This window comes from Cervus canadensis, chromosome 20, assembly GCF_019320065.1.
Source record: "Cervus canadensis isolate Bull #8, Minnesota chromosome 20, ASM1932006v1, whole genome shotgun sequence".
Classification (NCBI taxonomy): Eukaryota; Metazoa; Chordata; class Mammalia; order Artiodactyla; family Cervidae; genus Cervus; species Cervus canadensis.
The window spans coordinates 27,356,959-27,380,665 of NC_057405.1; the positions used below are offsets into that span (position 1 = coordinate 27,356,959).

At 36.2% G+C, this 23,707-nt stretch overlaps 1 pseudogene; it reads right to left on the reverse strand.

The window, feature by feature from the left end:
• Window positions 1-23,707, reverse strand: part of LOC122422704 — a 112,165-nt pseudogene that overhangs the window by 82,841 nt on the left and 5,617 nt on the right.

The following is a 23,707-nucleotide window of genomic DNA, read 5'->3' on the forward strand; positions in this document are numbered from 1 at the left end:
AGTGCTCGAGCCTGGTGCACTGGGAAGACCCAAAGAGTAAGCGTCTTTTAATTTCATGGCTGCAATCACCATCTGCAGTGATTTTGGAGCCCAGAAAAATAAAGTCTGCCACTGTTTCCATTGTTTCCCCATCTATTTGCCATGAAGTGATGGAACTGGATGCCATGGTCTTAGTTTTCTGAATGTTGAGCTTTAAGCCAACTTTTTCACTCTCCTCTTTCACTTTTATCAAGAGGCTCTTTAGTTCTTCTTAGCTTCCTGCCATAAGGGTGCTGTCATCTGCATATCTGAGGTCATAGATACTTCTCTCGGCAATCGTGATTCCAGCTTGTGCTTCCTCCAGCCCAGCTTTTCTCATGATTTACTCTGCATATAAGTTAAATAAGCAGGGTGACAATATACAGCCTTAACATACTCCTTTTCCTATTTGGAACCAGTCTGTTGTTCCATGTCCAGTTCTAACTGTTGCTTCCTAACCTGCATACAGATTTCTCAAAGGCAGATCAGGTGGTCAGTTTTCCCATCTCTTTCAGGATTTTCCACAGTTTATTGCGATCCACACAGTCAAAGGCTTTGGCATAGCCCGTAAAGCAGAAATAGATGTTTTCCTGAAATTCTCTTGCTTTTTTGATGATCCAGCAGATGTTAGCAATTTGATCTCTGGTTTCTCTGACTTTTCTAAAACCAGCTTGAACACCCAGAAGTTCATGGTTCACATATTGCTGAAGTCTGGCTTGGAGGATTTTAAGCATCACTTTACTAGCGTGTGAGAAGAGTGCAATTGTGCAGTAGTTTGAGCATTCTTTGGCATTGCCTTTCTTTGGGATTGGAATGAAAACTGACATTTTCCAGTCCTGTGGCCGCTGCTGGGTTTTCCAAATTTGCTGGCATACTGAGTGTAGCATTTTCACCATGAACAGTATGAAAAGGCAAAAAGATAGGACACTGAAAGATGAACTCCCCTGGTCGATAAGTGCCCAGTATGCTATTGGAGATCACTGGAGAGATAACTCCAGAAAAAAATGAAGGGATGGAGTCAAAGCAAAAACAACACCCAGTTGTGGATGGGACTGGTGATAGAAGCAAGGTTCAATGCTATAAAGAACAATATCGCATAGGAACCTGGAATGTTATGTCCATAAATCAAGGCAAACTGGAAGTGGTCAAACAGGAGATTACAAGAGTGAACATCAACATTCTAGGAATCAGCAAACTAAGATCGACTGGAATGAGTGAATTTAACTCAGATGACCATTATATCTACTACTGTGGGCAGGAATCCCTTAGAAGAAATGGAGAAGCCATCATAGTCAACAAAAGAGTCCGAAATGCACTACTTGGATGCAATCTCAAAAATGACAGAATGATCTCTGTTCATTTCCAAGGCAAACCATTCAACATCACGGTAATCCAAATCTATGCCCCGACCAGTAACACTGAAGAAGCTGAACTTGAACAGTTTTATGAAGACCTACAAGACCTTCTAGAACTAACACCCAAAAAAGATGTCCTTTTCATTATAGAGGACTGGAATGCAAAAGTAGGAAATCAAGAATCACCTGGAGTAACAGGCCAATTTGACCTTGGAGTATAGAATGGAGCAGGGCAAAGGCTAATAGAGTTCTGCCAAGAGAACGCACTGGTCATAGCAAACACCCTCTTCCAACAACACAAGAGAAGACTCTACACATGGACATCACCAGATAGTCAACACCGAAATCAGATTGATTATATTCTTTGCAGCCAAAGATGGATAAGCTCTATAGAATCAGCAAAAACAAGACCGGGAGGTGACTGTGGCTCAGATCATGAACTCCTTATTGCCAAATTCAGACTTAAATTGAAGAAAGTGGAGAAAACCACTAGACCATTCAGGTATGACTAAATCAAATCCCTTATGACTATACAGTGGAAGTGAGAAACAGATTTAAGGGACTAGATCTGATAGACAGAGTGCCTGATGAACTATGGGCGGAGGTTCATGACACTGTATAGGAGACAGGGATCAAGACCATCCCAAGAAAAAGAAATGCAAAAAAGCAAAATGACTGCCTGAGGAGGCTTTACAAATAGCTGTGAAAAGAAGGTAAGCAAGAAGCAAAGGAGAAAAGGAAAGATATTCCCATTTGAATGCAGAGTTCCAAAGAATAATCATGAGAGATAAGAAAGCCTTCCTCAGTGATCAATGCTAAGAAATAGAGGGAAACAATAGAATGGGAAAGACTAGAGATCTCTTCAAGAAAATTAGAGATACCAAGGGAACATTTCATGCAAAGATGGGCTCAATAAAGGACAGAAATGTTATGGACCTAACAGGAGAAGATATTCAGAAGAGGTGACAAAGGAAAATTACTCAGCTCTAAAAAGGAATGCATTTGAGTCAGTTCTAATGAGGTTGTTGAAACTGGAGTCTATTACACAGAGTGAAGTAAGTCAGAAAGAGAAACATCAATACAGTGTATAACACATATATATGGAATTTAGAAGATGCTTAGATGCTCACAATGATCCTATATGCAAGGCATCAAAAGAGACTCAGATGTAAAAACAGAATTTTGGACTATGTGGGAGAAAGCAAGGGTGGGATGATGTGAGAGAATAGCATTGAAACATGTTTATTTTCATAAGTAAAATAGATGATCAGTACAAATTCAATGCATGAAGCAGGCATTCACAGCTGGTGCTCCAGGACAACCCAGAGGGATCGGGTGGAAAGGGAGGTGGAAGAGGGGCTCAGGATGGGGGGATACATGTGCACCCATGGCTGATTCATGTGATGTATGACAAAAACTGCCAACATATTGTAAAGTAACTATTCTCCAAATAAAATTAATTAATTAATTATAAAAAGAAATTGCAGAAAATAAAAAGCATAGATAATACAAAGAACATCAGTTGATGAAAAGTCGAAGAGAAAATTGTATCTATCATGCTAGTGTTCATGGTTCTAAATAAGAAAATGTAAGCATAATTTGGCAAATAAACCATACTGAAAGGAAATCATTCAGAATTTCTCACTCACTTTGTGACTATCAAAGAATTCCAGTGACTATCATCATCCTTTGGGTGATTTTCCAAGTGTGTATGTCCTCTACATCTATTGTACATATTTGACACAGGTCTGATTCTGGCAACATGGGCCAGTGTTACTGTGAATAAACTGGAAAAGATTATAAAAAATAATCAAAGAACAGATTTGCAGAGGAGCTCCCCCAGGCCAGGAATCTCCCATTTTTAACCATCCTTTTGTCCCATGGTATCTTTTTTTTTTTTGGAGTATAGTTGATTGGGGCATCCCTGGTGGCTCAGTGCTAAAGAACCCACATGTCAATTTAGATGTACTAGACGTGGATTCCATCTCTTGGTTGAGGATCACTTGGAGAAGAAAATGGCAACCCACTCCAGTACTTTCGCCTGGGAAAACACATAGACGGAGTAGCCTGGCAGATTACAATCCATGGGGTCTCAAAAGAGTCAGACCAACTTGGTGACTTAAACAGCAACAACAGTAGTTGCTTTACAATGTTCTATTAGTCTTTGCTGTACAAGGCAGTGAATCAGCTGTAAGTATACATATATCCTCTCCCCCTTGGACCTCCCTCTCCCACCCTCTCCCATTCACCCAAATTATCACAGAGCACCCAACTGAACTCCCTGGGTTATACAATAGGTTCCCGCTAGTTATCTGTTTTACACATGGAAGTACACATAAGTCAATCCAGATCTCCCAGATCGTCTCCCCATCCCCATGTCCACTTATCCACAGCCAAGCACAGTGTCTCAACTCAGCAGGATAGAAACAGCTTTCTGGAGTGCTACAGTGCATAACCCACTCGGTGCAAATGGCACCCTGAGCACTGCACAGCCATAGCACAGGTTCCATAAAAGTGTCTGAATAAAAGTAAGGAGACAATAAAAGTAACTAAAAAGGAGAAAGGGGAGAAATATTTTCACTGGAAAACTGTTTGATAATAGACTTCATTTTTTTTTTTTTCCAAAAAGCATAGGCAAAGCGTATCTTACAGTGAAATGTATTCAGGTTCTCTTTCTTCCTTTAGGTGAATGCAATCCTTCCTTTCCTGGGAAGAAAATGATGTCAGTGCTATGGTTTAAAGAGAAAACAATTCTTATATGAAAAAATAAAAAAGCAATTATATGAAAATAAAGAAAGGAAGAGTATGGCTACTTTTAAATCAAGTCACACAGCTTGTTAGAGATTAACTTAAAATAAAAACCTTAAAATGAGTTCCTCAAATGAAAGCTATATTAATAAAAAGACACAAAGAGTAGTGGAATGCCCATGAGGGAGAGAAAATATTTCTTCATGGGTAAGCAATATCTATTTTTAATATTAACCCATTCAAATAATATATTCAGATTGTGGCAATACAAATTTTTCAGTTGCCCATCTCCTTTGTCACTGCTTACTTATTCCCTCCTATTTATATATGGTAATGTACCTACCTATATGTAGCCTTTACTTGCTAATGAAAGACTTTTATCACTTTGACTTTTCTTAAAAATATTTTTTATCAAGACTCAACCACTGATCTCCAACTCTGTTATTAATATATCTTAAGTTCATTAATTTTGTCCTTTTCCAAATTTTTGCTCAGATATGTTTGCTATCAAATTTCTATTTGAATGTCATATTCGCTAAGCTTCCAAAACCATAATACATTATTTCACAGCACCCTATACAAAATATTACTAATCAAGCATATTCATGTGGTTTCTTACTCACAAGTTTGTCTCTTCCACTAGACTGAATATCTAATATCAAAGATCTACATAATTTCTTTACCATGTCCCCCGTGCTTAGCAGAATATCTGGTACAAAAACTATACTCAATAGATCTTAAGTGAATTTATTAAAGAAAAAAAAAAACTGAATCAATGGACAGATGAATGGATGGATACATGACTCTCGAGTAAAAGTTCAGCCAGTTGATTGTGGATGAAATCACTGATACAGGTTTCTCACATCACAAGCATGCAATCAGCATTAAGAAAGATGGTGTTGAAAGTAACATATTTTCCTAACTACTTTAGTTGCTGTGTAAGAACAGCAAACAATTCTTAAGAAAACACTCTGAGCAAATAGTTTGGTTGTCCAGAATGGTGAGGAGCTGCCAATCAGAGTGTTCTAAAATGAGACTGATGACTGTCTTTTTTCCACAGGGAGCATGCCAACTATGAGAAAACTTATGAGTAGTGTCATTAATTTTATGTAATTCTTGCTCTTGTTATTTTATTATCACTGTAAGTGTCCAATACTATACAAATCAAATGGGGGCAAAAATCTAAACATCCCAATAATAGACTCAAAACCATATATTTAATTTTTAAACCTATTTTCTTTAAATCTTGCAAAAACCTTCGCTTTCTTAATACACTAAAGTAGTGTTTATCTCTTTTTGCCAATTTTACTGCATTTCAGCTTGCTTGGTGCTATTTCAAGGCTTTCTTTGAATGTGAGCAGATTTTCTGTTTGATGTTAAGTCAAGAAGCTTTATTTACCACAAGCAATTATTTGCTATTGATTTTTACTACCAGATTGTTTCTCTTTTAAGAACAGTGAACTTAAAATTTGGTCAAGTTGTCTCAAATCTTAGACACTTGCTCTACCCCTAAATTTGTTCTTCTTTTTTTCACTCAGTTTATTGAGGTAACCTTAATATATTATATAATAAAATTCTCCAATTTAAGTTTAAAATTCAACTAGTTTTGAATTTATATATACTGGTCTAGTCAAGGCTATGGTTTTTCCAATGGTCATGTATGGATGTGAGAGTTGGACTGTGAAGAAAGCTGAGAGCCAAACAATTGATGCTTTTGAACTCTAGTGTTGGAAAAGACTCTTGAGAGTTCCTTGGACTGCAAGGAGATACAACCAGTCCATCCTAAAGGAGATCAGTCCTGGGTGTTCATTGGAAGGAGTGATGCTGAAGCTGGAACTCCAATACTTCGGCCACCTAATGGGAAGAGTTGACTCATTGGAAAAGACCCTGCTGCTGGGAGGGATTGGGGGCAGGAGGAGAAGGGGATGACAGAGGATGAGATGACTGGATGCCATCACTGACTCGATGGACATGAGTCTGGGTAACCTCCAGGAGTTGGTGATGGACAGGAAGGCCTGGCGTGCTGTGATTCATGGGGTCACAAAGAGTCGGACACGACTGAGCAACTGAACTGAACTGAATACATATATTATAAATGCTATGTAAATATATAGTATAATATAAATATACATAATATATAATATAAAATATAAATATACATTTATATATATAAATAAAATATAAATATACAGGTATATATATAAACATATGTACATACTCCTTTACGGTGCTTTATAGTCAATTTCCTTTCTTCTGCTAACAACGTCTAACAAACTCAGATTTGCTTTCAGTCCCTGAGGCTGTGATGTTTTCTAGTAGTGTTTTATAAATGTCTGTATTTGGCTTTTTTCACTTCACATAATGACTTTGAGACTCATTCACTTTTATAGGGGTAAATAAAAATTTGCTTTTTCACTTGCTGATGGGCAATTGGGTACCATCAATGATTTGGCTATTATGAACATTTATGTACAAATATACGTTGAACATATGTTTTGACTTTGCTTGAGTAAATATCAAAGAGAAACTAGCTCCCTAACTGGATCTTTTGGTAAGTGTAGCTTTATAGACAACCTCCAAAAAGTTTTCTAAAGTGACTGTGGCATTTTTCATTCCCACTAACAATGTATTCAACAATTATATCAACAAGAATAAAATAAAATCATATTGAGTAGAGTCTTCACAAAGAGAAACAAATCCATCAATTAGTAATAATTTAGAAACCAGCAAACTTTGCAAGTTATGGATCTCTTTCAATTGATTGTTTTGTGTCCTGATTATGGATCATATTTTCCTGCTTATTAGAATGTATGACTGAATAAAATTATGTGATAAAGAATTTGAATTTCACTTTTTTCCTTGCTAGACTTTGTTGTATTCCATAAAAGAACACTAGAGTTTGTGAGACTTTTGACCCCTTTGTGAGAGTGGGTCCAGATTAGACTTTAGGGTAAGGCTAACTTAACTCCTTTACCATGGCAATATGCTTATGAGGATTCACCTGTTTTTTTGGTTTCTCAGTGTAGCATTATTATAAAAATTCATTTCTGTTGCAACTTGTTGTCATCATAGGCATCCTTCTCTAACCTTAATTTATTTTCAGAGGCCTATAATTGATTAAGTTTAGAGAATTATAATTTTGATATTCAATTATTATCAAGTTTATCTTAAGTTTTAGCACCTAAAAGTAGAATTTAGCCTTATGAGAAAAACTGGACCTCGTTTATTCTGATCCTTCTTTTCTCCACTAATTCCATTAACTTTTGCTCCAATATCATTCTTTATCTACTTATTATTTTATTTATTTATTTTTCTTTAGACTCTCCTCATATTTGCTATAGTGCTGTCATAGGGCTCTGTCAAATAAACTGAATTGAAGTAGAACTGCTTGAGCTGCCTCTCAAGGTTTTTAAGTAGACTTCCTTCAAGTAGTAAAAGTGTTCTCAATGCTTCATTAAGTTTTCCTCACTGTATATGATAAAAGTAATCAGCTAAATTGAAGTTCTAGTTATTGGGGAATGTGATTTTCTTTAGCTTAACACATGCATATCCCAAGTATGAGGTAAATAAGATGTTTAGGAGATAGAGGAGTGGAAACTATATCCTATGACACTAGTTTTGTCAACAGGAGTCTTAGAAACAATCAATAAGCAACTTATCCTGTTTAGGATTCTCTGTGTTTCTTGGACTTGGGTGGGTATTTCCTTCCCCATTTTAGGGAAGTTTTCAACTATTTCCCCTCAAGTATTTTCTCATGCCTTTTCTTTTTGTTTTCTTCTTCTGGGACACCTATGATTTGAATTTTGGGGTGTTTAACATTGTTCCAGAGGTCTCTGAGGTTGTCCTCATTTCTTTTAATTCTTTTTTCCTTTTCCCTCTCTGCTTCATTTATTTCCACCATTCTATCTTCCACCTCATTTATCCTCTCTTCTGCCTCAGTTACTTTACTGTTGGTTTGCTCCAGAGTGCTTTTGATCTCAGTTATTGCATTATTCATTATTGATTGACTCTTTTTTATTTCTTCTAGGTCCTTGTTAAACATTTTAAGAAATGTTCTTAAAATATGGATAAAAGTCATATGATTATCTCAATAGATGCTGAGAAAGCCTTTGACAAAATTCAACACCCTTCTTCTCAATCCTTGTCTCTAGTCTATTTATCTGTAACTCCATTTTGTTTTCAAGATTTTGGATATCTTTACTATCATTATTATGAATTCTTTTTCAGGTAGACTCCCTATCTACTCCTCTTTTGTTTGGTTTGTTGGGAATTTACCATGTTCCTTTACCTGCTGAACATTTCTATGCCTTTTCATTTTGTTTAGATTGCTGTGTTTGGGGTACCCTTTCAGTAGGCTGGAAGTTTGTGGTTCCTCTTTATTATGGAGTCTGCTCCCTGTGGATGGGGTAAGCCCAGAACCAGATGGCTTCACAGGCAAATTCTACCAAAAATGTAGAGAAGATCTAACACTTATCCTACTCAAATTCTTCCAGAAAATTGCAGAGGAAGGCAAACTCCCAAACTCACTATATAAGACCACCATCACCCTAATACCAGAACCAGACAAAGATGCCACACAAAAAAAGAAAACTACAGGCTAATATCACTGATGAAGATAGGTGCAAAAATCCTCAACAAAATTCTAGCAAACAGAATCCAACAACATATTAAAAAGATCCTCCATCATGACCAAGCAGGCTTTATCCCAGGGATGAAGGATTCTTCAATATTCACAAATCAATCAATGTAATACACCACATTAACAAATTGAAAGATAAAAATGATATGATTATCTCAATAGATGCAGAGAAAGCCTTTGACAAAATTCAACACCCATTTATGATGAAAACTCTCCAGAAAGCAGGCATAGAAGGAACATAATTCAACATAATAAAAGCAATCTACAATAAACCCACAGCCAACATTATCCTCAATGGTGAAAAATTGGAAGCATTTCCTCTAAAGTCAGGAACAAGATAAGGGCACCACAGATTGGAAAAGAAGAAGTAAAACTCTCACAGTTTGCAGATGACATGATCCTCTACATAGAAAACCCTAAAGACACCACCGGCAAGTTACTAGAGCTAATCAATCAATATAGCAAAGTTTCAGGATATAAAATTAATACACAGAAATCTCTTGCATCCCTATACACTAACAAGAAAACAGAGAGAGAAATTAAGGAAACAATCATATTCACTATTGCAACGAAAAGAATAAAATACTTTGAAATGAATTTACCTAAAGAAATAAAAGACATATATATAGAAAACTATAAAAAGAAATCAAAGATGACACAAATAGATGGAGAAATATACCATGTTCATGGATCAGAAGAATCAATATAGTGAAAAGGAGTATACTACCCAAAGCAATCTATAGATCCAATGCAATCCCTACCAAGCTACCAACAGTATTTGGCACAGAAGTAAAACAAATAATTTCACAATTCATATGGAAACATAAAAAACCTCAAATAGCCAAAGCAATCTTGAGAAAGAAGAATGGAACTGGAGGAATCAACCTTCCTGACTTCAGACTATACTACAAACTACAGTCATCAAGACAGTATGGTACTGGCACAAATACAGAAATATAGATCAGTGGAACAAAATAGAAAGCCCAGAGATGAATCCATGCACCTATGGACACCTTTTCTTCGACAAAGAAGGCAAAAATATGCAATGGGGAAAAGACAATCTCTTTAACAAGTGATGCTGAGAAAACTGGTCAACCACCTGTAAAAGAATGAAACTAGAACATTTTTTTTTTTAAACACCATACACAAAAATAAACTCAAAATGGAATAAAGATCTAAATGTGAGATCAGAAACTATAAACCTCCCAGAGGAAAGCATAGGCAGCACACTCTCTGACATAAATCACATAAAGATCCTTTATGACCCACTTCCCAGAGTAATGGAAATAAAAACAAAATAAACAAATGGGACTTAATTAAACTTGAAAGCTTTTGCACAATGAAGGAAACTATAAGCAAGGTGAAAAGGCAGCCTTCAGAATGGGAGAAAACAATAGCAAACAAAACAACTGACAAAGATTAATCTCCAAAATGTGCAAGTAGCTCATGCAGCTCAATACCAGAAAAATAAACAAACCAATCAAAAAATGGGTCAAAAAACTAAACAGACACTTCTCCAAAGAAGACATACAGATAGCTAACAAACACATGAAAAGATGTCCAGCATCACTCATTATCAGAGAAATGCAAATCAAAACCACAATGAGGTACCATCTTATGCCAGTCAGAATGCCTGCTATCAAAAAGTCTACAAACAATAAATTCTGGAGAGGGTGTGGTGTAAAGGGAATCCTCTTACACTGTTGATGGAAATGCAAACTATTACAGCCACTATAGAGAACAGAGTGGAGATTCCTTAAAAAACTGGAAATAGAACTGCCATATGGCCCAGTAATCCCACTGATGAGCATACACACTGAGGAAACCAAAATTGAAGGAGACATGTGTACCTCATTGTTTACAATATCTAGGACATGGAAGCAACCTAGATGTTCATTGGCAGATGAATGGGTAAGAAAGTTGTGGTTCATATACATAATAGAATATTACTCAGCTATTAAAAAGAATGCATTTGAGTCAGTTCTAATGAGGTGGATGAAACTGGAGCCTATTATACAGAGTGAAGTAAGTCAGAAAGGAAAACATCAATACAGTATATTAATGCATATATATATATAGAATTCAGAAAGATGGTAACGATGACCTTATATGGAAAACAGCAAAGAGATACAGAAATAAAGAACAGACCTTTGGACTCTGTGGGAGAAGGCGAGGGTGGGATGATTTTAGAGAATATCATTGAAACATGCATATTACCATATGTGAAATAGCTGACCAGTGCAAGTTTGATGCATGAAACAGGCAAAGTCAGTGCATTGGGACAACCCAGAGGGATGTGATGGGAGAGAGGCGGGAGGGGGTTCAGAATGGGGGTTAACATGTACACCCATGGCTGATTCGTGTCAATGTATGGCAAAAACCACTACAATATTGTAATGCAATTAGCCTCCAATTAAAATAAATTAATTAATTAAAAAATAAAAACAGATTAAAAAAATAAGTAAATTTTGCCCAGATTTTAGTTTCTAATAATACTCTCTTGAAAAAAAAAAGGAACCAAATCTCCCTGGAGAAATGGCTAACTGTAGGATTGGGGGAGGAAAAATACCAGATGTGTATCATCTTGAAGTGCCAGGAAATAAGGAAGTGCTCAAAACACAAAACAGTGGGAGTAGGACAAAGTAACACAGGAGCCCAGAGATGAGAGCTGAATGGCTAAAGCTGGCTCAACTTGAATGGCAAAATATAGTGTTGGATTATATTCTGAAGTACAAAATAAATACCCATGAGTCCATATTGATATAAATAAATGATTAAACAAATAAATGGGGAGAAAGATAAAAATCTGCACAGAATTTCAAATAATTTGAGTAGCTCTTCATCTTCAAGGAGATGGAGGTTAACACTCTACCCCTTTGAGTTCAGAATACACTGAGTATGGGGGGAGAGGGAAGGGACATCCTTATAATTGAAAAATTTGACAAATACAGCCTCAGTGAAATAATCAGCATTTACATCATCAGTGACAAATCATGTTCACAGCAGGTACCCTTGATATGATATCATGAAAATGGCTTTTTACCTCTGTGTTTGCCCTCTCAAAAACACACAATCCCAATCTAACCACAAGCAAAGCATCCAATAAACTCATTAAACTAAAGAAAGGAAGAGAAAGAAAGAAAGAAAAGAAAGAAAAAAGCCTGGGAAATTGTTACAGTCAAGAAGAGCCTGGGGCGACATGGTGATTAAATATAGTGTGATATCATAGATGGAATTTTGGAGCAGATAAGACATTAGGCTAGTGATTTAAATAAATTATAAAGTTTAGTTAGCAATGTGTCAATATTGGTTCATTAGTTGTGACAAATCACAACTGGAAATTGTTAGCAAACTGGGAACTAGATGCAGAGTTTATGGGGACTGTTGGTACTATCTTCACAAATTTTCTGTAAATATTATCTTCTAAAATAAGTTTATTAAAACAAAAGGACATTTTGAGCTTTGTGTTTATCCTAAGTAAAGCTGTCTCCTATATTCAAACAGAATAATGTCTTAACTATTAGGAAGTGATTCACACTGTCATTAAATATTGATGATGCCTGGAGATGGAGAAGGAAATGGCAACTCACTCCAGTACTCTTGCCTGGAGAACGTCATATACAGAGGAGCCTGGCAGACTACAGCCCATGGGGTCACAAATAGCCGGACACACTAAGCGACTGAACAACAGCAGTGTCCAGAAAATACATCAAATTTCTTCTTAAAACTCTTTTAAGGAGTTCCACTGTCATTGAAAGGACTAAGGGAAATTTACTACATTATAATTATCTGATAATTAGATATCCACAAATATATATAAAGGAAGCCAAGAAGGTGTGTTGCAAGTAAACATCTAAACCAAAGGCTAAGGCATTCTCAACAAATTTTGATAAAGGAAGTAGGCCATACAGAATTTCTTTTTCTCTAGCCTGTGTAGCATAGCCATTTTAATAACATTTTAAACATTCCAAACTGTCTTGAAATAGCAAATGAATGGCAGATATAGATTGAGGAAGGGGACAAGAAAAATCAAGTAAGATTCAATAGTAATATAGGACGAAAACATTTCAGTTCACAGGACATGACTAGAGAACTCAGATAAATTGAAAAGATGACCAATTTTCTAGGGGAAAGACTTATAAGAACAAAGAGCTAACAGAGTCAGAAGAGTAAGCCATTTCCCTTTCTCTGCACCATCTAAAATAGAGCACTGACACGGTGTAGAGATTGGCAGAACCATTCTGGACTGTCTGATGCCTATGAGTGGTGAGCTGTAAATTGCTGCTACTTCCAGCAGATCTGATGGAATCAACTTCCACCTCTGCCGGAATTTGATCTTGCTTAGTTTAGTATTAAGCACTATGATGTGTATTTCAAGGGTCTTAAAAGAAAAAACCCAGAAAATGTGCCAACAACACTAAGTAAAATTTATAACCTTTCCCAAAATGATCCTGCTGACCTGGTCTACCTAGCTCTGTCTTTAATTAATATCCTTCCATTTTAATCAGCCAACTGAAAAAATGAATTAATTTCCTATGTCATGACCTGACACATGAAATTAATGACTGGCTGGTGGTATTTTTTTAAACTTTTAATTACATGTCTTGCCAAGGACAGAATTTATTATGTTTTCCATGAAAACTAATGTTTTCATAATGTGTTCTTCTTGCAGTTAGTATAAATATTGAGAATTTTATGATACATTGTTGCCTAAACTTACCCTTTCAGAATGGAATTCTATTCATCTTAGACTTCATAGGGAAAGGGTAAGAATTTTATCTCTATACTGGCAATGTTTTGCCTTAGAATGAGAAAAATGGTGTAACAATACAAATGAGATGCAGTATAACTTTTCATGGAGTGCTACACACTGCATAACTTATTTTTGTCTATTCTTTATTTTGGTTGGTGATTCAACTAAGAACACAAATCAAGTATAATGCAAACTTTCTGCTGAATTTTTAAAGCAGCTTTATTTAAGTATAATTTACATGCAATAAACTATATATTCAAAGTATACAATTTGTTAAGAGTGGATATGCATAAACCCATAAAACCATTATTACAAACAAGATAATGAATGTGTCCATCACCTCCAAATATTTCTTTGTATAATATAATTCCACTATAATCCTTCCCATTTCCTAATCCCGCTTCCCAGGCAACCAGTTATCTGTTTTCTTTCACTATAGATTAGTTTGCATTTTCTACTATTTTATATACATGGAATCATAAAGTGTGTACACTTTTCTCCTGGCTTCTTCAACTCAGTATATTTATTTTGAGGATCATTCATTTTATCACACATATCAATAGTTCATTCCTTCGTATTGTTGAATACTATTTTGTGTTTGGACACCACAATTGGTTTATCCTCTTACAAGCTGATGTATATTTGAATTTTTTCCAGGTTTTTACTTTCACAAATAAATCTCTGAACATTTGTGTCCAAGTCTTTAAAATAAAAGAGAATGAAAAGGCATGATACAGACTGGAGAAAATATTTGCAAGTCATATATTAAAGAACTTGTATCCTGAATATATATTTTTAAAAATCTCAAAAATCAATGATAAGAAAACAGACAACCTAATAAAAACAAGAAGCAAAAGATTTTAACAAACTTTTTGACTAACTTTAAAAATTTAAAATAATAAAGAAAATATAAAGATAAACTTAAGGAAAGATGCTCAATATTATTACTCATGATGGAATGCAAATTAAAACCACTATTAGGTACCACTAAGCCCCGCTTCTCAATGATATCAAGGATGTGGAGGAACTGGAACTCTCATAGGTTTCATACATTGCCAGTAGGAATGTAAAACAGTACAACCACTTTGGAAGACAGCTTGACAGTTTCTGAAACATATGTACCAGATGACTCAACCTGTCCACTTCTAGATATAAAATCATATGCTTTTCTTGATGAGTTTAGGTGTTCTGACTTTCGTTCTTCTGATCACTACTCAGCTTGACTCATACCTATCTGCACTTATGGAGAAGGAAATGGAAACCCACTCCAGTATTCCTCCCTGGAAAATCCCATGGATGGAGCAGCCTGGCAGGCTACAGTCCATGGGGTCACAAAGAGTCGAACACAATTGAGCGACTTCACTTTCACTTTATCTGTACTTATCACTTTACTTTTAGTTATATTAAGCTGCTGTATATTTTATAATACTAGGCTGAATATTTTTAAATATTGCAATAAAATCCAAAAACTACTTTGAGAAGTGAAAATCGCTCAATCGTGTCTGACTCTCTGCTACCCCAGGGACAATAGCCCACAAGGCTTCTCTGTCTATGGGGTTCCCCAGGCAAGAATACTGGAGTGGGTTGCCATTACCTTCTCCAGAGGATCTCCCTGACCCAGGCATCAAACCCAGGTCTCCTGCATTGCAGGCGGTTTATTTACTGTCTGAGCCACCGGGGAAGCCCTAAAACTACTTTACCACATGGTTAATTCCTACTCACATCATTTATGCATAGTACAAATGGTAGATTTTTATAAATTTGTTTCAACTAATGTTTAACCTTAACCCTGAAGATGAAGTTAGTAAATTTTCCAATAGCCGAGGAGTACATTTTTTTTAAATCTTTGGTACAATAAATATCCTCTAAGGAAGGTAGTAAAATGTACCTGAAAAAGATCATTTGAAACCCCAATCTTAATGAGTTAGACTATTACATTAGTTCTACACTAGAGCCTGGCTACTTTAGATATAGCAAGGAAGAAACATAAGTATATTTGGAAATTAGATTGTCTCTAATCTTATGGAAACTCTATCAATTCCATTTCCAAGCCTCAGTTTTTCATCTGTAGCATCAGGGTGGTAGTAGTTCCAGCTCACAGCAGCTCACAGGGTTGTTTGAAGTTACATGAGATGAGGGATGCCTGGCTCATGGCCACTGCTCACCAAATGTTCTTCATGTCTACTGCCAAGCGTTCTTTGTGTCATTTACACAAATAAGTTTAACTCAGTTAATGCTTTTGCAGGTGTGAATGAGAAATCTGAATTCTGGTAGATTTGCATAAGCTGCAGAAACATTTTTATTTGGGCACAAATATCAAGAAACATTCCTAACTCTAAGGAAGATCATTTAAATACTGTCTCCAGCAGATACACATAAGGGCCATGTAACATGAATTTGTTAATTAACAGTTCTGTCTTCAATTTTATTATTAGCTATGACATTGCAGATCAATATTTTTAAAAAATCTAACATTGTATTTTTAGTGCATTTGCAGTTTTAAATCTGTGGATTTATGTTCTAAATTTCTATAACTTTACTAGTGAAAATCTTGAGTTTTTCTACAGGGCAAAAGCACATTTTATGAGATATATATTATACAAGTATAGATAAATATTTTAATTCTATTGTACTGGTCTGTTTCATCATTGTTTTAGTCTAAAATTTATGCTGAATGAATAAAAGAAAACAATTTTACTATTAAAAGAAACAGTCAGTTTCACTTAAAATTGTCTTATTTTATCATTTATAGTTTTATCTTCCCAGAACATTTCTGTCCCTTGCAATTATTGTATTGCATTGTGAATAACAGATCATATTTCTTAAAATCGATTTTTGTTTCTAAAATAGAATGTTGCTGTAGTATCCAGACATTTAATGTTTTCTACAGGTGCGTGCTGTATCTATGAAGTGGTATAATATTTCCTAGGAGTATTTTTAGGAATGCCTAGCTAATGCTTTTTTTAAAATACCCTAGTGATTAGAGGGCAACAGTTACCTGATAGATACCTAGATTCCAATGTGACTGAAAGAAAAATCTTCTATTATTATTAATAGTGCTACTGTTACAAAGATCAAATTATAACCACCAACAACCAGTATTTCTAAAAATCGAAATTCTGAGAAACAGTCATTTTTATTTAAGTTTGTATTTTTGATTGATATGTAAATAGTTCAAATTATAATTTATTCAAGATGAAAGAGGGTAAAATATGTTTATAATTTTAAGATATATATTCACTCAAGAATATACAAGTCATCGAGTTCAAGTATGAGCTAACTATTTTTAAAAACTTATTTCTACATGTAATCAAGGATTACATTCAATCTCTCATCCCTTTCTTAAGAACTGTTTATACAGTAAATAATTTCACTTCAGTTTATTTCCATTTGCTTAATTTTACTGTATTTAAAACTTGTAATTGTTAGGAATTCTCACAGCAGTACTCCTCTCCCCTTTATACACCAGAATGATACAGAACTGTCATCTTCTGTGTAGTTTTCTGAGAAATCAGGTAACCCACACCAAGCTTGAATACTTTTAAATGACTGAAAGTCCCCAAGAATTCAAAAACATACTTACAAGTCAATTCAGAAATTAGAGGGTTAACTGGTATCAGCCACTAATGTCGAATCAGGGGTAGCCCCTCAGCAAATCACTGTTGCTGACACCCCCACTTTCTGTACACAAGCCTTCCTTTTCATAGCATTCTGATCTTCATGTTATTTGAAATTGACAAGCTGACTGTGGATACTGGAAATATATTACAGAAACTAGACTGAAATTATAAGTGTGTGCTAAGTTGCTTCAGTTATGTCCAACTCTATACAACCCTATGGACTGCAGCCTGCCAGGCTCCTCTGTCCATAGGATTCTCCAGGAAAGAATATTGGAGTGGGTTGCCATGTCCTTCTCCAGGGAATCTTCCTGACCCAGGGATCGAGCCTGCGTCTCTCATGTCTCCTGCATTAACAGGTTCTTTACCACTGGTGCCACCTGGAGAGCCCGAAATTAGAAAGGCCGTGTCCCAATTTTGGGTCCAACACTATTAATTGTGTGATCTTGGACAAGATTCTTAACTTTCTGAACTTCTCTGAGCTTTATTTATCTGTAAATTCAGAGTATCAATATCAGTATCATAGGGTTATTGGAAAGCTTAAGAGAAAAAATTCTTCTATGAAACTTCTATAAAGGCATTGTCCTATTTTAAAGCATTATTAATTCTATTATTTTTTGGAGTTTTTCTGAGTAGGCACAAGATATTTTTTTGGAAACACATTTATAAGAACTTTCTTTTGCTAAAGAAATTGATCTGTGATTCTGTATGAGCAATACTGTTCATTCAATAAACATTTGCTGAGTGCCTATTGTATGCTAGGTACTGTACTATGCGGGCTTCCCAGGTGGTACTAGAGTGGTTAAAAAAAAAAGAAAAAAACCTGCCCGCCAACGCAGGAGACCTAAGAGAGGCAGATTTGATCCCTGGGTCAGGAAGATCCCCTGGAGGAGGGCATGACAACCCACTCCTTGCCTGGAAACTCCTATGGACAGAGGAGCTTGGCAGGCTACCATCCACAGAGAAAAGAGTCGGACGTGACTGAAGCAACTTAGCATGCACACACACACCACACTATAGGATTTTTGAGATGTGTTTCAACAGCAAAACATGAAATTACCTTTTAATTAAAATGATGTCTAAAAGTACAAGCAGACCAAAAAGAGTGACTGAGAAGGTACCTTTGCTTGCACTTTGAAAAGGAAAATAGGTTTTTGTTTTTGTTTTCTCATTGGAGAAGACATCTACAGAGATGAGTGCTCTTGAAGGAAGCTTAGAATTTGATGCCAGGTCAGAGGTTTACAAGCCTGAGCATCCAACACGGAATCTAGAAGGTCAGTTTTGAGTGGTCAAAATGGAAATGATGAATAAAGATAAAACAGGACACAATGTCAAGTGAAAAAAGACCAGAGCACGGAAGTGTCTCTTCTTTGGTTACAACAATGCTTATGTATGGACAAACTAAAAAACTGAAAAAGGATCACAATTAATATGACAACGTGAGGACATCAGGTGTAAATTTTTGTACTATTTGATATCCTTTATTATTTCAATAATATTGCTTAGACAATAAATACAAGTTAAGAGAAAGCAAAAATAAAGACAAAAAATGTAAAACTAACATGGACAAATAGAAAATATCAAGTTGAAATAAAACATTACTTATTTAAAGCATTATCTTGAAATACCATCCAAAATAATCCTTTACCGTATGGAAACTCAACCTGTAGATCAAAGCAGCACTAATTAATTAAACAGAATCTATCCTTTACCACATAGTTCAGATGGTGAAGAATCTTCCTGCAATGTGGGAGACCTGGGTTCAATCCCTGGCTTGGGAAGATTCCCTGGAGAAGGCAGTGGCTACCCACTCCAGTATTTTTGCCTGGAGAATCCCATAGACAGAGGAGCCTGGCAGACTACAGTTCACGGGATCACAAAGAGTTGGACATGACTGAACAACTAACACACACACACACACACTCACATCCTTTACTACTCACCTTTGCTTCTCCCCACTGTAGAACTTTTTTCCATGTAGCAAGATTCTGGGTGTCCAAAGTTCTGTACCTTTTCTCTTCTCTTCCTGAAGCCCTCCCTTGCCACCAGTAGGTACCACTTCTGAAACCTACATCTCCTAAGGGATCAGAACTTAGTCAAACCAATGATGTAAAGTTAGTTCTAGTGAAAGAACTAGAGCCTGACAGGCCGGAGTCCATGGGGCCACAAAGAGTTAGACACAACTGAGAACACAGCATACACAGATATCTGTGCCCTAGATTGGGACTACCTCTCATTTGTAAGTTTATTTTATGAAAAATTGTACTTAGCAGGCAAATTTTCCTATAAACTTTTAACTTTCAAAGGAACTTTAGGAACAAAATCTATTCTGGCCTATGTTTGAAAAACAGATTTTGAAAGTTTGGTTCCAGACAATCTCAATAAAACAAGTCACACAAAATTTTTTATTTTCTGTTGCATAAAAAAGTTGTGCTTACACTTTGTTGTAGTCTATTAAGCTTGTAATAGCATTGTGTCTAATAAAACAATGTACATACCATAATTTTAAAATAATTTATTGCTAAAAATAGTGCTAACCATTACCTGAGTCCTTGGCATGTTGTAATCTTTTTGCTGACAGAGCATCTTACCTGGATATTGATGTCTGCTGACTGACCATGGTGGTGATTTTAAAGGCTGGAGTGACTATGGCAATTTCTTAAAATAAGACCAAAAAAAAGTTTGTGACATTGATTGACTTTTCTTTTCATGAATGATTTCTTTGTAGCATGCTGTTTGATTGTATTTACCCACAGCAGAACTTCCTTCAAAATTGTTGGAGTCAATCACCTCAAACCCTGCTGGGGCTTTATCAATTAAATTCATGTAATATTCTAAATCCTTTGCTGTCATTTCAGCAATCACAGTATCTTCACCAGAGGTAGATTTCATCTCATAAAACTCCTTTCTTTGCTCACCTGTAAGAACAATTCCTCATTCGTTTAAGTTCTATCATGAGATTGCAGTAAGTCAGTCACATCTTCAAGCTTTGCCTTGTACTCTACTTCTTCGCTATTTCTACCACATCTGCAGTTACTTCCTCCACTGAAGTCCTGACCCACTCAAAGTCACCTTTGAGGGTTGAAATCAACTTCTCCCAAATTCCTGTTAATGTTGATATTTTATTCTCTTCCTATGGATGTTTTTAGGGGAACCAAGAACATCAAATTCTGTCCAGAAGGTTTTCTGTTGACTGTGCTCAGATCCGTCAGAAGAATGGCTATCTCTGGCAGCTATAATTTTACAAAACGTATTTCTTAAATAAAAGACTTGAATGTTATGATTACTCCTCGCTTCATGGGCTGCAGAAAGGATGTAGTGTTAACAGGCATGGAAACAACACAAATCTTGTTGGATACCTCCACCAGAGCTCTTGGGTGACCAGGTGCATTGTCAATGAGCAGTAACATTTTAAACTAAAGATTTTTTTTTCTTGAGCACTAGGTCCCAACAGTGGGCTTAAAATGTTGAGTAAATCATGTTGTAAACCTATGTGCTGTCATCTAGGTTTTGTTGTTCCATTTATAGAGCACAGGCAGAGAAAATTTAGCATAACTGTTGAGCCCTAGGATTTTCAAAATGATAAATGATCATTGGCTTCAATTTCAAGTTACCAGCTATATTAGCCTCTAACAAGAGAGGCAATCTGTGCTTTGACACTTTGAAGTCAGGCATTGACGTCTCCTCTCTAGCTGTAAAAGTTACAGATGGCACCTTCTTTCAGTATAAGGCTGTTTGGTGTAGCCACCTACATTAATGATCTTGGCTATATGTTCTGGATAACTTGCTGCAGCTTCTACAGCAGCTGTTTCACCTTACATGATGATGCCGTGGAGGTGGATTTCTTTGCTTAAATATGATGAGCCAACCTCTCTGGCTTCAGACTTTTCTTCTGATGCTCTGTCATCTCTCTCAGTCCACACATTTTCACCAGAATCCTGAGTTCTCATGGAACAGAATGACTCTGTTCTCATATAAACACAAGAAAAATATCTTTGCTTTATGTCTCTTGAGTTATAGGAAAGGGAGGATTATATGGGGAAATGACTTAATCTAGATTGTTACCAAAATCATTATATTGCAAGATTCTTTATACAATGTTTCAGTGGACTAAAACATTTTGGAAACTAATTCATGTACTTGTTCCATTTTTTGTTTTACAACTTTTGATAACCTTGTAACCCTCTGGACCATAGCACGCCAGGCTGCTCTCTGTCCATGGGATTTTTCAGACAAGAATACTGGACTGAGTTGCCATTTCCTCCTCCGGGAGATCTTCCCAACCCGGGGATAGAATCCTTGTCTCTTACATCTTCTGCATTGGCAGGCATGTTCTTTACCACTAATGCCACCTGGGTAGCCCTGTGATAACCTGAGTACTTACAAAAATAAGTTAGTGTATAAGGTAACAATAACTACCTTTTACCTGCCAAAAGATGATTTGTTGGGAAAAACTATAAAAGAAAAAAATTCAACTGGTGCTTTTATTAATGATATTTCTCAACTAATACACATACCGATCTATTCTGGAAACTTCTCTAATCTGTTTCATCAACATTTTTATTCCTAGAACAGTATTATACATTTCCTTATGCAAGGTTATATAATTGTTCCCTAAATGTTCTATATCTGTGTATGTCATCTGTCAAATTATATTATTTATATTATATTTCCTCTCAGGCAATGGGCATGACTTTTCTTTTGCACGTCTCCTTTGAACTGGTTCTTAACTGGCTTAACTGTTTAAAGTAAAGAATAGGAAAAAGTAGTCATACAGTTTATAGAATATTACTATTACAAATATATATCTGAAGAAACCAAATTGCATGATTTGGATAGTTTGATGAAATGAGTGGCTGTTTGATGTATTAATAACCTGTGGGCCATTACACATGCTCTGTGCCATCCAACATAAGCTTCATGCAGAGGCTGGATGCAGGCATGGTTGGTGAGCTGCCCAGAATCCCTCTCCAGGCCTGAGGTCCTCATGATGCCTACTGACAGTGCAGACCTGAAGCCCTCTCTAGAAATTTGAAGCCCTCTAGCCCTCTCTAGACCATGAGGAACCGCATGACTATAAGCTACTATTTCCTTCCCAGTAGCATCCCTTCTTACTTCCCTCCTCAAACAAAGACAACTGTGAAGAGCCATTCCTGCTCACATGAGACCAGAAAAATCAGCTAAGGGCTCTTTTGTATCTTTCTGCATCTCAACTCTCCCTCTGCCCATGCCTGGCTCCTCTTGCCCTTAGAGGAGTGTTCCCAAGTCATTGCTCCATAAACCCTGCACTGAAACACCCATCTCATGTCTGCTGCCTGAGAACTCAACCTGGGACCTTCCTGCCTCCTGAACTAAGAAACAGTATAAGAAGGGAAAGAAAAATAATTTGTTCACGGGCACAATTTACTTCCAAAATATTTGCATCTGGTATTCTGTGTTTCCTAAGTGAAAAAGAACAGCAACTAGGAGATTTTAATCCTTTTATTTCTCCTGTTGGTGGCTCAGTTCAGGCACTCCCTTGTCAGGAATTAAAACTATGTGAATCCATTAAACAGGACTTTAGAAACTCCTTACCCAGGAGGTATGTGCCAAAGCAAATGTACTGCTATCCATCAAGCAGAGCTAATGAATATCTAATAAGACATTTAAAGCACTATTACATGATGAAAAAGAAAAATATATAGTAAGAGAAATTGTAATACTTCCCTTTGTCCTTTATGCAGCATAACCCAGAGTTTGGTATGAAAATAGAGTACTATCCATTTATTTTTTTCCAATTAATTTCTCAAATTTCAAATTGCCCTTATTAGCAGGAAGCCCAGCATCTCAATTCTGGGGCAGGAAGTAATTCAAAGAGAAATTTAACTCTAGTGTTTTATACTTTTAACAAAAATCTGAAAAAAGTAGGATAAGATGATGACATGATAAGTCGCTAAGTCATGTTTAATTCTTTGTGACCCCCATGGGCTATAATACACCAGGCTCCTCTGTCCTGTCTCACTGTCTAACTCACTATCTCTCAGAGTTTACTCAAAATATTTGTATTACTTTTAGTACTTTTCTATATTTATGAAATCTTCACCAAAGCTAGACAAATAGCGTTGTGGACAATAGAATAAATAAAAATCTTGATCCACTAGGTACCCAAGAAATATGCAGAAGACAATTTTATTGATCTCAAATTGATTTGAGAATAAATTCAATCTCCCGTCCCCCACCCCCAAAGCAGTAGTTGCCCAAATTCAGGCATTGCCAATGTGTCAATGCTGTGTTCCAGACAATGACTATGTCCCCTCTCTCTGACCTGTGACTGAGACATAGCTTTTCTATATTTGCCCATCATCCCAAGTACCTTTTCTTATTAACCTGAGCTATGAATTCTCATAGGATTCACTCCTGGACACGAGAATCTCTCGCTGAGAATAAGTCCTAGATTTTGTTCACATCTACCCTCTTTCCTTGCTTCTTCTCTACCTAGTTTTTCAGCAGTTCTGTTTGCACATCAAGGCCAAAGTATCCTTATTTTATCAACTCAAATCTCTCTAGGGCACCAATCAACAAGTTTAGAAGTGAGTGA